General features: G+C 43.0%; 1 long non-coding RNA gene across 1 annotated transcript in view; it reads right to left on the minus strand.

The window, feature by feature from the left end:
• Positions 1-14,810, minus strand: part of LOC110483098 (uncharacterized) — a 36,834-nt gene that overhangs the window by 1,264 nt on the left and 20,760 nt on the right. The window contains exons 2-3 of the long non-coding RNA XR_014952100.1: positions 8,739-8,799; positions 24-7,758 (exon numbers count right to left, since the gene is read on the minus strand). This is a non-coding gene — a long non-coding RNA (uncharacterized LOC110483098). The remainder of the gene's footprint in view (positions 1-23; positions 7,759-8,738; positions 8,800-14,810) is intronic.

The raw sequence follows: 14,810 nt of genomic DNA on the forward strand, positions 1-14,810 counted from the left end.
TTTTTCCTTGTCTTGTCACTGACCTCTTCTGTTCACTTTGTCTATCAGCTTTGCCAGAAGTTTTTCTTCTTGGGTCAATCCTGGCAATTCAGATGTGACATCAGTAGTGTAGATTTGTCAGCTGAAGAGCAGTCCAGCACAGAGAGAACAAGCTTCAGCAGGATGAAACATTCACTGCCTGGAGTTCGATCCGATACCTGCTAATGATTGACACCATCAAGGATAGGTCTGGGTTTTGGGTGGGGTTTTTGTGGTCGATTCTCGTAGTACTTAAAAGTGAACACAAGATGGGGGTGTTTACATGGGATAGCAACTCGCAAGCTGGGAGATGCAGAAAAACAGGTATCCTGGAATGCTCTTTGTTTCCCTAGGCAGGGAATTTTGTTACTCTTAGGCAGTGTTCCATGCCAGATAAGTAGACTTTAGCAAGGATGAGATAAATGTACTTCATATAAAACCAGAAGGTTACTGCTCGTTCTCATTGACAATAAAATTTTTCACACAGGATGTTCCTTGCTGGTAGGCAGAGAAGAGTGAGAAGCTCCTGCATATGTAAATTTACTGAAAACATGAAAAATTAATGTCCAGTAGAAGCATTCATAAACTGGATTTTGTGCTATGTGAAAAACAATATTCAAAATAGTCCTTTTTAGATCTAAATGGAAAGCAGAAACTATTGCAGTAGTCAAGATGAGCACAGTGGTTATTTCACACTGTCAGCATAAATCTAGAATCCACATGTATGCTAGTCAGAATGCTTTTACACTTTTGTTACAGGCAGCACATTTTGCAAAGAAATGCCAGAAAACAGGTCTTTTTTCATGGGGAGCCGAGATACTGTTTGGAGCAAAAAGAGTGCCAGCGTTCTCACTCTATTTATGTTGTAGCAGTTTACTTAAATCACCCTAATATCTTCAAGCCTGATAGCTCTAAAATGGTCTTGAGTCAGTGGCAGATTGTAAGTGTACAAATCTTGGGTATGTTCACTGCTAAGAGCCTTTGTGTAAAGGAGAAAGTGTTTATCTTCTCCAGGTCCTAGCACAGAGGGGCAGGGGTAAAAGCCCATAAGTGAGAACATGTTCATTTTACAGGCCCTTTGGTAGCAAACTACACAGATAAGAGGAAACAGCCTACAATGCACCAGAGAGAGAACAAAATGAGTGATAATATGGGTGGAGATGAAAGTGCTTGTTCCCCATGGAGCAAGGGCGCACTCCCAGCTGTCCTGCTGGGTGCTTGAACAAAATCTCTTATTCTTTGCAGGCAGGATAGGGTTGGTTCCAGTATAAGCAAAGGAAGCTTAAATCTCTCTGAGAGTCCTGGCTCCTTGGAAAAGGTATCGAGTGTTATTCCCAGCTCTGTAATGGATGGGATGCAGAGTCAGTCCTGAACCAATCTTGTAAAGTGAAGTGAAGGGCACTTTGCAGGAGGAGGTAGGCTGCTGGTGGAGGTAGGGCAGAGTCATTCCTTTCAGAATTCCTTTCAGGTTGTTTGAGTCTGTAGCATCTCACTGTGTTCTTCCTATTTGGAGGCCTGCAAGAGCAGAGGGGATGTCTTGTCCTTTGATGGAGTCAAAGATTATCCCTCTTGTAGTAGCAAGAATATTGGTGGAGAGAAAGAGAGCTGCTCCTTGTGAAAGAGTACAGAGCCTGATTGAGAGGAGTGACTAGACAGCTGGCCACCTCCCTGGATTTGGAATGACAAGCTGTAGAAGCACTTGACATTAGAAAAGCAAAGGTCTCACCACACCCATTCTTACTGGTGCCTCACCTGCCACAGGTATGTGCATTCAGTTTCAACTAAAAATATCTCAACAGGTTGGAGGGGCAGGAAATGGTTTCTTTATTGTGGCTACTCCAGGGGGGCTGGGTCTGAGGGTGTTTTTATAACTGAAGTGGAATAGGGAGTGTCCGGAGATGTATTTGGGCAAAACAGAATTTGCAGCCAGTCTAAAGCAAAATCTCTAGCTGATCTAATGAAACATGAGGAAAAGAATGAAGTGAGACCTGTCTCTCTCTGAATAAATGTTCAGAAAAGACCCGTGTTGGTATGCACGTGGCTGCATACTTTCATACAACAACTGCTGCCAGTGTGTTTGTTCAGTCAGGAGGGCTTTTGAGGGGCAGTTCTGAAGCACACCCCTGCACCCTCTGGAGTTTCACACAGCAGGGAGCTGAGTGGAGGATTAACCTTAGCATGATGTAAGGTAGGATTGTGCTAACACAATTTGTCATATTTTTATGGTTGAAACTCAGGTAAAGTTTCAATGAAAGCTGTGTTCTCAAAAAACATTCAATGGGGATGTTTGCAGGTTGAAACAGTTCTGCACTTCCAAAGTCCATAATGAGAAAGTGACTATTTCTATATGTAATACATGTTTTAAATTATGTTTTATGGTTTTGATTTTTAGTACTGTGTAGTTGAGTACTTGGGGCAATAACAAGTAGGGATAGAGTGTCTTTCATTAAATGTTCTAGAGCTAACAGAAGTGGGTCAACTCTTGTGAGGGGAGAAGTAAAATTAAACATGGATTTTAGTGTGGCTAACTAACTTCAATATAAGTGACAATAGCTGCAAAATAGTAGCAGTCCCTGCAATCACCCAAGTGGTCCAGTACAGAACCTCATTGAACTGACCAATCTGAAAAGGATTTGGCCATATCCTTTCCCCAGTGCCAGGCACCTCCTGCCCAGGTGCTGCAAGGGAAGGCATGGGCCAGAAAGCACAGCTAGGAACCAAAGTGGGTAATCCAGGGCCTTTTTCTGTGGCAGCAGCTTGAGCCTAAATCTTCTAAAAATAATGAGGCATGCATTAACTCATTCAAGGGCCTGACAGCCCACCTGTCCCCCTGCCCCCAGAAAGGTAGAGATAACTAAAGAGGGAGAGCTGAATGCCATGACTTTCTAGCAGCACCACTAACTTGTGCTGAGAAGTCTCGGTTTAGGAGGAGCTCACAGAAGTTATTGGCAATCTGGAAGGCCTTAGTTTACAAATCAGGACCGAAGTTAGTAAAAATTCACAGTTTAACCAAGCACAGAAGAAGGAAAATAATAAAGATACTTAAAAGCTCTTGACATACCTAAAAAAGAATGGAATTCATTGCATGACCCGTGAAAGACACAGGCATGCACCAACCATTCTGGTGATGTAAAAATGTGAAGTTGTTGTTTGCCTGCAATGACATGTAAGGAGCTTCTGTAAACATTCAAGTGAGAAATTAATTATTGTAAATGTTGCAGAGTAAGTGCTGTAAAAATCCAGCTTTGGTGCCAGATGTAGTTCATGTAGTCATTCTGAATTCTTGCTCCTCTTCTTTATGTTCTTAGTAGATTTTTTTTTTTTGAGGGGGGGAGCCCCCAACAATTGTAAACACAGAGAATGGGAATATGAGTTTCTGACAGAATCCCAAGATTTGGAGTTAACTCCTGAACTTTAAAAATAAAAGGTTAAAAGATACTTTCTTAGTTTTCAGATGGCGTTTTCTCATGGTCTGACTAGGAAAGCTCCTTTTGAATAACAACATTTAAAAGGGAGAACTAAGGAAGTTTTGTTCCTCTGGCACCTAAGAAATGGAAATGGTTACTTGATCTCTGGTCCAAGGATGAATACAGCCATGCCTCCAGTGCTCTATCTCTTCCCGAGGACCTTTCAAATACAGAAACTTAGGGTGATGACAATAATACTTTCTCTCTGCTTCCAAAGCCCCCCTGGGGCACCAGTGTTTGCCTTCCTGAACATGGTAATCGAGTATCCATCATGCCTTGTGGTAGGATGTGTTGGACTGTGCCAAGGTCATGCCTAGTTGTGCAATAGAAGACAGTGGCACTGTGCAGTTTTTAGGTGTTGATATTGTAGGTCCTCAGGGAAGGGTGGATGCCTTTGGAGCTTGTTCAACACTTTTTCATGGAAGCACCTACAAGCCTGAAGCTGTGTTTCATAGAGTTTAACACAGGGTAATTTTGCATGCCCAAAGGTAAGAGAGCTCTTTAACTTTGCCTTCTCTTCAGGAAGATACTCATCACTGCAGAAATGTGTGTGGTGGTCTGTTGCCTCTCTCTACAATAAAGTTGGGATAGAACTCATGTAAAAGGCTTCTGCCTTCCTTTGGGCTTAGTGCTTGTAAAGGTTCCTGAGGAAAGGGAAATGTAATGTGGGCTTCCTATGCAAAAAGTGGGAAAAGTTTTTTCTTGTGTCTCACAGACACCATTGCTTCTGTCCATCACTTCCTCCTCCCTTTTTGATATTTTCAAGGAAGGCAAGTTTTTTGGCATTTATTCCCATTTGGACTTAAGTTCCCCCCTTAATCCTGCTCAAATTTTTCACTCACAAACATGCCTCTGTGTAAAGGAAAGCAAATAGCAGAACTTGCTCTGCAGGTTATCTGTGTGATATAGATGGAGGACTGTATGATAAGGGTGAACTGCTTTGGTTATGCAGGCTTCCAGAAAAAAGGACTCCTTTGTGTGTTTTTCAACATTTGCTCCATCCCATTAATAAGCCTAAAGCATGAAATTTATTCGCTTCAATGTAGGAGAAAGTCTTTTGCAAATAAGAGCTGGAGTCACAAAAGTACCTCCTTTCCTTCAGCAGCAATGTAAGGATCCATGGAGCAAGCCTAGGAAAGAATGTGTGAAGGATCATTCAGTTTTATTTAAAGCAACAGAAATTAAGGTACCCCAGAGTCATCCATGTAATTGCATATACTTGGTCTTCTGTCTTAACTGTAGCTCAGTTGAAGGAAATTTATAACAGGAAATACCCAGCCTGATCCATCCTTGACAGCTTCTGTGCTTGGTATATCATCAGCAGGGAAGTAATGCTTCTTATCCTTCAATATGTATTCAGAATGATAGATTTGCCACAAGTGAGTGATATCCTATTACTGCTGCTCATGTGCATGCTTACAGGCTTCTTAAGCCTTTACCCTGGTGCCTGCCAAAGGCTGTCTTTGGTCATTAAGGATTAGTCTTCTCCAAACACAATCAACAACACGAAGCAGAGCTTTGAGCTATTTTCCACTGGATACACTCAAGGGATATACTTGTATCTTAGTTTAGTCTTCCTTCACCCATTGGTGAGAATTTCCTCAGTATCATCTAGGAATCTTGGAGTCGCCTTCTCAATTTTCAAAAAGAGTTTAGTTAAAAATGCAAACTTTTAAAAATGAAAAAGGCTGTTCTGTCCAAAATGGACAACATAGTGAGGAATGGTTATAAAAGATCAGCGGAAGAAATGTCAGAAAAAGATTGTTTACAATGTTCTCTCTAAGATCAAATTGAGACATAAGCACAGACAGATGTGAGGTTATCTGGCTGGCTGTAGCCGGGCCTTCTCATCTTGGATAAGTTTGTTAGAAAGCTCTTCATTGCAAAAAACCTGCTAGTGTTCTGTGACCCTTTGGTTCTTCCAAAGCTGCCGCTCAGATATGACTTCTATACTCCAATTGTACTGTTTCTGTCTAGTTCAGAGGATGACTTCTTGAAGATCCATTCTCTGTATACCAGGCTATTCCCTCCTCTTTCAAATGCTGCCACCGGTCAGTCTGATGAAGAGTTTATCATTAGTGTGGAAATTCCCTCCCCATCAGGGTTGCATTAAGCTGATGTGGGGGGAATCACTCTCACTAGTCTTGCTCTTCTATTTGCAAGGACTGTTTGTGATTATGTGACTGCTGTGTCCTCTGAAAATCCTATAGCAGAAAATTGTGGCTTGCAGATTTAGTAAAAGCAGCAAATGTAGGGGAAGACTTGACTACTGCAAGTGCCCTGTTAACTTTCTGTTGCTGACGAATCTGTTTTGCAAGGGAGCTTGCTGGAGGGCATGGTATCAATTAAATCTTTGGTGAATGTCTTTGTATCTTACAGATACAGCCCATAAGGCTTCCTTTTTTTCTTTTTTCCATAAGTAGCCCTTTGGAAAGCTGATTGCTCTGTTCTTTCTTGAAAAGGAAGGTGGAGCCCCTGAACCGGGGCCTGTCCTCTGCCAGTCAGAATAAACATATTAAAACCTTTGAGAACTCTCCTCCTTTGTCATGTTCTTTAGTTTCCACTACTTTTGCCCCACTACTGAGGCCAGGGCAGCCTCAGCTGGAAGTGTCCAGCTTTGTTAGCCCTTTATTTCTCTGACCACCTGAGATCTACAGGACTGTGTATTATCAAGTTATATGGACAGCACAAAAATGTGCAGGTGGGGATACTTTTGTGCCTCAAATGGCTTGTGGGTTAATGTCCAAAAATATGCTGAAGTCTGTGGAAAAGATAGTGCTGTAAGTTATTGACACATGAAAATACAGGGATAAAGAGGAGGACTGATGGGTGGAGAAGCCCTCTTTTCCAGCAGGATAGTGAGTTTGGATGAAGTTGTTATCTCTCTTGGTGGGAAAAGACTTTTGACAGATAGAGACCTGAAGCCAGCCATGGTTGAGTGACCTTGCTTTGAAGTGACTTCTGTGATCTGGATACTCATTTCCTCTGCTCTCATGATGGCAGACAAATATGTACATTTCTGCTTGCTGTGCCAAAGTAGAGCCATGAGCCTTAAAACTAGAAGCTGTGAGCCGTAAAATGAATTCTGTATAGAGGGAAACAGCTTGTGAGCTTCTGTGCTGCCCTGGGTTCTGCTTCGGCTGGAAGGCTTTTCTCTGTGCCTGGTGTGGGCGATGGGCTGAGCCTCGCGGCAGAAACCAGAACTGCCTGACACACAAGGTGCTGGTACACCAGAGCAGGTGACCCTGCCTGCTCTGCAGTTGGCAGAATCCCAGAGACATACTTTGCATCTTTCTGCTCTCCTGAATTGTCTTGCCAGATTGCATCATTACCCAGTCTGCTCCCATCATTTGATTAGATAAGGCTTACCAAGGGATTCCACTAAGCTTTGGAAGCATTCAGTGACTGGTATCTTGGGACAGTGATGCTTGCAGGTACATGAAGTTGGGGAACCACCTCTCCTGTGACTGAGGGACAGGGAATCTCCCTGCACTGGCTGGAGTAAGGAAGCCTCTCTGCCCACAAGTGCCTGAGTGCAGCTACCCTCCCTGCCTTCAGGCTTTTCCACATGGACTGACTTGTTTCTTTGGAAGCATTGACCAAGGCTTCCCTTCACATAATTAACTGATAATGATGTGCTTTGTTTCTTCAGCTAGCACCGACCTGCTGAGTTCTGCTGAGATTCTTCTCAGGCAAGATTTCCTCTTGCTCAGCATGTCCCAGAATGTGTTGTATTAGTAAGCTTCCACTATTCGGTGTTTTTTTGGGACCTCCAATCTTCTCACACCAGCTTTTATTCTCTTCTACATGTTTAAATCCCTTCCTTCACCATGAAAGTCTCATGTATGCTTCCCCTTTTCTAAGCACCTTCTGCACTCCTGGCTTGTCCCCAGCCTTGCCCCCCCCAAGTAGCCTGCAGCCAAGCCCCCTCAACAGGGCTGTTTCTGTGCTTTGCTGTTCATTCTGCATTGCAATATGGTCCTGCAAACTCTCCTCCTGTCTGTTTAACAGGTGTCTGCCCAAGCTGTTTGCATTCAGTTCTGTTCTGCTTCTGTTTTCCAGAGCGTAGGAAAGATGTGAGCTGCCTCAGTCGTTCCAACGTGGCTCTCCCCATCTTAATGGTAGTTCAGGAAACACTTCTGTGCCTTGAAGCCTCTTGCCAGAGGAAGCTACTACAACCTCTGTGCAGGTAGAGGTTCCTCCATTGCACACCTGCAGGCATATCCCACCTCAATTGTTAAGGAACTGGCTGGAATCTCTGTTTCCAGTTGCTCTAGAAGATACCAAACAAGCATCTTTATACCAGATACTTGTGTTTATCTATAACAAGAATGATAGAAAGTAACAGAGATTCTGTTGGGCTCTCTAGGCAAGTCTCTTGTTAATTAATGTTAATTTTGTTAATTAATTAATACTGTTTGTTAGGAAAAGATGGTTTATTTATATTCAACAACTTGTTTCAACTCATTAATTGTAGTAGTCAACTCTTTGATAAATTACAAGAGGGATGGTTAGATTTAGGGCAAAACAATCAAAATTTTGTGCTGTCCTGCAAGGTTAGGATACATTCTAAGCAGTAGTAGTTTCAACAGTGTCATTGTTCTCCTCCATAATTACAAATTAGTAGTTAAGAAAGTCACATTTAAATTGGCCAGCAGAAGTTTTAACCATGCACACATCTAGATTAACCACTCTGGAGACTGGGGATTATCAACTGTTACAAAATAGCAGAATTTTTTTTTTAAATTTGAACAGGACTGTTAACAGATGCTGATAAAGAAACCAGATTGCCATGTAATACATCCAGAATGTATGCTTTGTTTGGCAGAATCATGCATGTGAATTGCTACTTTTCTTTGCCTTTACCTCTAGTGAGAGCACACTGCTGATCAGACAGGTGAATCATCAGAGCCTGGATTTAGTTCTTATTTGAGTTGTTAAGTAGAACTGAAGTTGGTTTGGTTCAGTTCTGGTTCAACACAGCTTCAGATCTACTGTCTGTGTTCAGTTCTGACTGAGGGAAAATCTCATGTACTGTAAAATCTCATGATAACAGGAATCCCATGTGTATCACAGCTCTGTAATTAGATAAAGCCCTTGGAGCAATGATATTGCTCAAATCCATAGCATATGTGGGTGTGATCCCATCATTCACATATAGCACAGGCTTTTTTCTTTCAAATTAGTTCATGCCACATAGTGGGATATGTTGTGTGCTAAGCAGAAGGTCTGTGCTAAAATTTGTAACACTACCTGGTGCCCAAAAGCTGATGGGTCTTATCCTTGCTGAGGTCCAGTCTGCAGCCAGGGATTCCTGGAAAAAGCAATATATAGCCTTTTATAGAGAACTACTTGTGTTCCAGTTGGTATTTCATGACTGAAAACAAGTGTCTGTTATAGCAGTTTGTTCATAATGAAAAAGGAAGGGATTATCGGGCAATGCAACAACTTTGGAAGAGAAGAACCTGCTGCAGAGGCAAAGCTTCTCTTTGGCTTATCATGCACGCACCAAGAAGTATTCCTCATCTTTGATGCTTTCCTGGATTTCTCATACCATTAGCTGAAGCTGTGGTTGCATTTCTGAAGATGTTAATTGGCAATTAAATCTCCACTCAACCCTTCCCTGGGGTATGGCTGTCACTTACAGCGTCGCTTTTGTTTGCCAAGCAAAATAGCCAGGGCTGCTGGGTCTGGAGAACAACAGGGAGTCCAGGGGCTCCCATGGGAGGCTTGTCCATCAGACCCAGTAGCCAGCTAAGTGGCCCAGGAAAGAAGCATAGCACAGCCAGAAAGGGGCTCCTTTGGTTGGCAGTACTGGTCCAAATGGTTGCACAGGACCTCTTTCTCTTCATACTGCAAGCCATTTAGATAAGGTTTGTAAGCCTTCTCTATTTCAGCCCAGTCCTCTGCATTTGGCTATTAATAATGACTGCACACTGATGTTCTTCCCTCTAGCTTAGGGGAGCTCCTGGATTGTCAAGAAGTTTGGAAGAAAAATAATTAATGTCAGGGACATGGCAATCAGTTGTATTTTTTGTCTAGTTCAGATCTCGCCTTCTCCTAGTCCTGGGCACAACATCAAGTTGGAAAGTTTACATTTAACAGTTTAATGCTCTTTTCTAATCCAATATTGCTGCTTGTCATTGTAAACATGTCAAGTTTACAATATCTTTAGTGACCATAGCTAATGTGCGATAGCAAATATTTCCACAGGCCTATCTGAAATCAGGAGAGGAGCTAAATGAAGCTGTGAGGTGAGACAAGGAAACTATCCCATCAGCAGATGAAGAGACACTTCTGAGTTCTGACAGCTGGTTTGAATTGTCAGTGGAAATTTCCACCTGAACTTTCAGTAGAATAATGAAATTTTGGTCAAATGAGTGAGGAGGAGTATCTGTGTGTGAGTGTTTAAGACTATATATTTAAGGGATTGTTTTTTTCTTTGCATGAATCAGAAAACTTAATAATAGAAGGAATTTTGTGCACAGATTGCGTTTTTCAGTTAACTTATCTCTTTGAGATTTCCACTCTTTATTGTGAAATATTTAAAGGGAGAATAATTAAATGGATTACATTAGGCCTCCACTTCAGTTCTCAGGTACTTAATCTCTCTGGCTAGAATACAAATCTATGGCCCCAAGTGCTCTATCTTTAAAAAGTGGAGCTAGTGAACTAGATAGCATTTAAAGAGTGCACATCTTTTGGATCTGGTGTCCCAAAGCAAAGGAGACCTATTGCAGAGGAACAATAGATAGATGTGCTGCATATCCTGCAGTGAATTTTCTATGGAAAACCATTTTCAGTGATGCTTCTGGCTTGCGATTGCCCGTTCTCTTTCTCAACCTGCCTGACTGCCACTTCCACTCCTGGCCTGTCATTGCCTTCTCTTGCTCTTCCCTCTCTTAGCTACCACTTCCACCAACAGCACCCTCACACCTTGCAATTCCTGCATTTTTATCTAGTTTTAGTAGACTGCAGCCACAGAGGCCAAAGCATGGCAGGCAGTGCGAGGCTGGGTGTGGCTGCCGGCAGGGTGTGTGTGCTTGCGCACAGGTATGTGTGTGTTTGTCTGGGTGTGTGCCTGCCAAAATGAGGCAGAAACTGCAGAAAGAGGCCTCATTTCACAGAAGCCAACAGGAATGCTATCAGGCCTCTGAAACACACCCATGTTGTTGGTATGTCCCTTAGGGAGCTCAGTGTCTCTGGTGATGCTTGGGAGATAGAGATTTCATAAAGCATCAGTTGTGATTAGCAAGTAGGGTGGAAAGAAACTTGAGAGACCTTAATACTGATGCAACAACTGGTCACTTCTGGCAAAACTGCATTAAGAGAATCATTTAAGAAAAGAGTTTTGGTGGGAGGAGTAAAGAACTGAAATGCAGTCCTGGCCCTCCAGTGAGGCAGTATCTGGGGATACTGTGTCTGTGTTGTCATCAAAACTGGAAGAGCAACTCACTTGCCTCAATACACACTGTGATAGAGAAAACAGTGGAAGGAGACCTGCATGCATAATCTTGTGCCAAGTGAAAAGAGGGTGGCCAGCAATATGCTGGCCTTTTAAATGGAGGATACTGAGCTCTGTTGCCCAGCCAGCTTCATCCCCTACCCAGGATGAGCGTCCTAAGCAATCATCTGGGCTTCCCCAGCAGTGGTTGGATCCACTGCCATCTGTGCATGAGATGTCCAGGCTTCCTGGGCAAACCATCTACCTGTGCCAGAAACCAAGTGTTTCCCCAGGCTCCTGGGTTGCCACAGGGAGGGAAGTCCTCAGGATCTGAGTGAAAAGGCATTCTGTGCATGCTGAAAACATGGCCCTAGCCCTAGCCTGATAAAAGCACGCATCCTTGCTTTTCTCTTATCTCAGCATTTGCGAGGCTGTAGTGGTCTTTTTGGCATACGCACACTGAGCTAGGGAAGGATTTGAGCATGGATCAAGCTAGTACTCTCCTGATGGATGCTGACATCTGAGTGAGGCCTTGAGCAGCCCTTCAAGATATCTGACAAGTTTTATGGTCATCTATAATCAGGGCCAAGCAACAAACTTTATCTTGAGTGAACCATCAAGCAGAAGTGAGGCATTGGATTTATAAGTCATTTATATATAATCTGGTAACTATTACTCACTGGCATTTCTGTCAGGTAAGCACTGTCCTGGCACTTCTAACAGTCTCCAGCTCTAACCCACAGGAATACAAACCATCTCCCCTCAAATCACGAGCACCCACAGATTCTAATGCCCATGGCTCCTGGGAGATGGCTGTGTCTGTGGAACAGAGCAGGCAGATGGAGTTCCCTGAGCTTTGCTGCCAAGCCCCTAGCACCCCAGAAGAAACTGTACAGATGAGAAGCTCTTTCTCCCAGGACTGCAGCAAGACATCCCTCAGTAGAGCTGGCACCAGAGCACTGTGTGTTATGTTCTTGGCTTACATTTTCCTGAAGCCTGACTAAGATTCCCACTGTGGTTCTTCACATGGCTCCTCAGCAACTCTCCAGCTCCAGGAGATGACACTGGGATTTTTGACACTCAGAACAAGAACTGCCTGCCCTGGGGACCTGCTCTAAACTGTAAGAAAATATTTGGGATCAATAGGCTGTGAATTCAATTACTTTACCTTAACTTATAATTGTTCCTTGCATTTTTCTCCCCTGATACTTATTTCTGTCAAGAAAAATCATAGCATTGATTAAAGGTTAGTCTGCACACACACTGACCATAACTGCTGGCTTCTACCCAGGCCATGGTTCTGCAGTCAGTAGCAGACTTGTACATATCCATTTCATAGAATCAATAAGGTTGGAAAAAATCTACAAGATCATCAAGTCCAACCAGATGTGTCTAATTAAACATATAAACACCACTATATCTTTGATAATTTATCCAGGAGAGACAATATTGAGTTTATGCCAGCTTTTATGCTGGCTGCAGGGGGACACAGATCTGTACTTGCATGAAGAAGCTTGTTGATAAAAAATAATCCAATACCTATCAATGTTTTTGTTTTTTTCTTTTCTGATGAAGTCTAGAAGAGAGGAGTGATATATGTTGGATCTCAGCTTTTCTTTGTGCTATTGTGGAGGTGTTTGATCCAGAAGCAGTAAAGAAGAATTTTCCATATTATTGAGCAGGGTCGTTTTTGTATGCAGCCTGATTCACAGGAATGCTGCACCAATTAGGAATGCTGTAACAGTTAATTCACAGGTTTGAAAGCTTCTGTATATAGGATATACTCACTAACATTTATTTCAATATTTTAATAAGTTTCCTTGTCCTTTCCTTGACCAAATCTATCCCTTTCCCAGTAAATGAAAGTTCTGTACCAGGAACTAGGGCATTTAGGAGGCAGGAAGAGAAAGGAGTTGGCCAAAACCTGCTCATTTAAAGAAGGGAACCTCTTTAAGAGGAGGCAGCAATCATCACAGAAAGCAAAGCATTGTTACATACCAGAAATGTTTCTATTTTTCCTAAGACTGAAAGTGGCACAGAGCACAGCATGCAGTTTGGAATAACTGATAGCTGCAGAGAAAAGTAAAGGCTGTGAACGACACCAGAATGTGTTTCTTTTGCAATTATTTTGCATAATATTTACTTTTTGGTTCAACGCTTTTAATTTCCAAAGGAAAACTATTCAACTCTTAGAGTCTTAGAGTTTTTGATAATCCTTGAATACATGCTTTCAAAGCCAGAACATGAGGGATTCAAGGACAGGACACCCAGGAGAAAGTCCAGTATTATGCAAAAATCCCACATGTCCCTTTCCAGAAATTACACTCCCTCCCTTGTCTTGTCTCCTGTCTAAAGCAATGGTGCCCTGAGCTGGCTGGCTGAAGACCCATCATCCCTGTGCCAGGCTCTTTCCAAGGATGCCATAATGTTTATACCTGAATTGATCTAAAGATTAAGAAAATGGATGGAGCTTGCTGTAATGTTAGCTCAGGATGACTGTGATAAGTACTGGCAGGGGGATGTTTTTCAGGGAGAAAGGCTGTTCTTATGTTATTAAGTTATCTGTTGTGCACAGGTAGCTAAGCAGAAGGAATGCCACAAACCTATTCACAAAGCAGCCAATATCACTGGCCAAACATAAACATGTTATTTAGACACATTCCAGAGCGCCATGCACCATCTCTCCCCAGGCATCTGCTTGCCTTATTACTTGTCTTAATAAAAGATGATATCTCAGTCCCTGCACCTCCCAGACATGCTTCCTTCCCCATGCCTGGCTGAGCTGAGGGGGCTGCAGCATTCTGCCATTTGCTGTGACACTGAAGCCAGTGGAGAATGGCTGGCACTGAGCAGCACTGGGCACTCCCACCCCGCAGGAGGGAGCAGAGCCAAGCAATGCCAGCAGCAAGAAGGGGCAGGGAGCAGAGCTGACTTAGGGGCAGAGCCCAGCCCTCATCCTGCTGCTTGAGAACTGGAGTTGTGGGTGCCTGTTGCCCAAAAGGGTCAGACCCTGCTGCTGTCCCTGATTCTCCTTGTCAGCTATCCTTCCCACAAGCCAGCTTGCTTGTCCAGGGCTGAAATATGGCCAAAGAAAGCAGTTTTGCTACCAACATCCTCCCACCTAAAGGAACTTCCAACATTGCCAGCATTTTGTTACTGGATTGTATTTAAATTATTTTGGAAATTTGCTATGCAATTCAGCTGTCAAGTGTAAAGATCTATAACATTCTCTTGTCTCCATCTCTATTGGAAAAAAATAGGTAGTTCTGAGGTGTGATTTGGTTTGTCTTGAAGCAGATCAATTGCAACTATCCTGGAAGTGCCCCTTTCTCTCCGCCAGCTATAGTGGGAATCCACATGACTGCCTCCAATGAAGAAGTCTGCTCTGTAGACACCTAGGAGTCAATTTGATTGCCTATACTCTGCTGCATAGGGTCATTTGGGATCTGTGTTGTTAGAGTGAATTAATGCTCCAGAAGGATTGATTCCCACAGCTCTTGTATCTTATATGCCATCCTTATGCTGTTCACTGAGTAACAGGTAACAGAGCTACAGCATCTTCAATTAACTATCTATGCTGGTGTATCAGAATTAAGTCCTTATAGTGGACTAAGTACTTACATATCAGCTGGCCATCTCAAATCTGAAACAGCCAGGGAGACTGAGCACTTGATCCATTTGCTCTTACAAAGGTGATTTGAGATGCCTAAGGGTATCCAAAACATCTGCCAGGTCTGATAGAGGAAGTATGGGAAATTTATGTGCTCCTGCAGTGGTCACTGGAGGTTGAGCAGGAGACACTGGGGCATCTCAAATGATGCTGTGCTGGTGTGCAAGCAACTAAAGTGAAGCCCCAGGTAACCACACCTGGGAGCATTTCA

Source organism: Lonchura striata, chromosome 1A (genome assembly GCF_050655825.1).
Source record: "Lonchura striata isolate lonStrDom1 chromosome 1A, ASM5065582v1, whole genome shotgun sequence".
Classification (NCBI taxonomy): domain Eukaryota; kingdom Metazoa; phylum Chordata; class Aves; order Passeriformes; family Estrildidae; genus Lonchura; species Lonchura striata.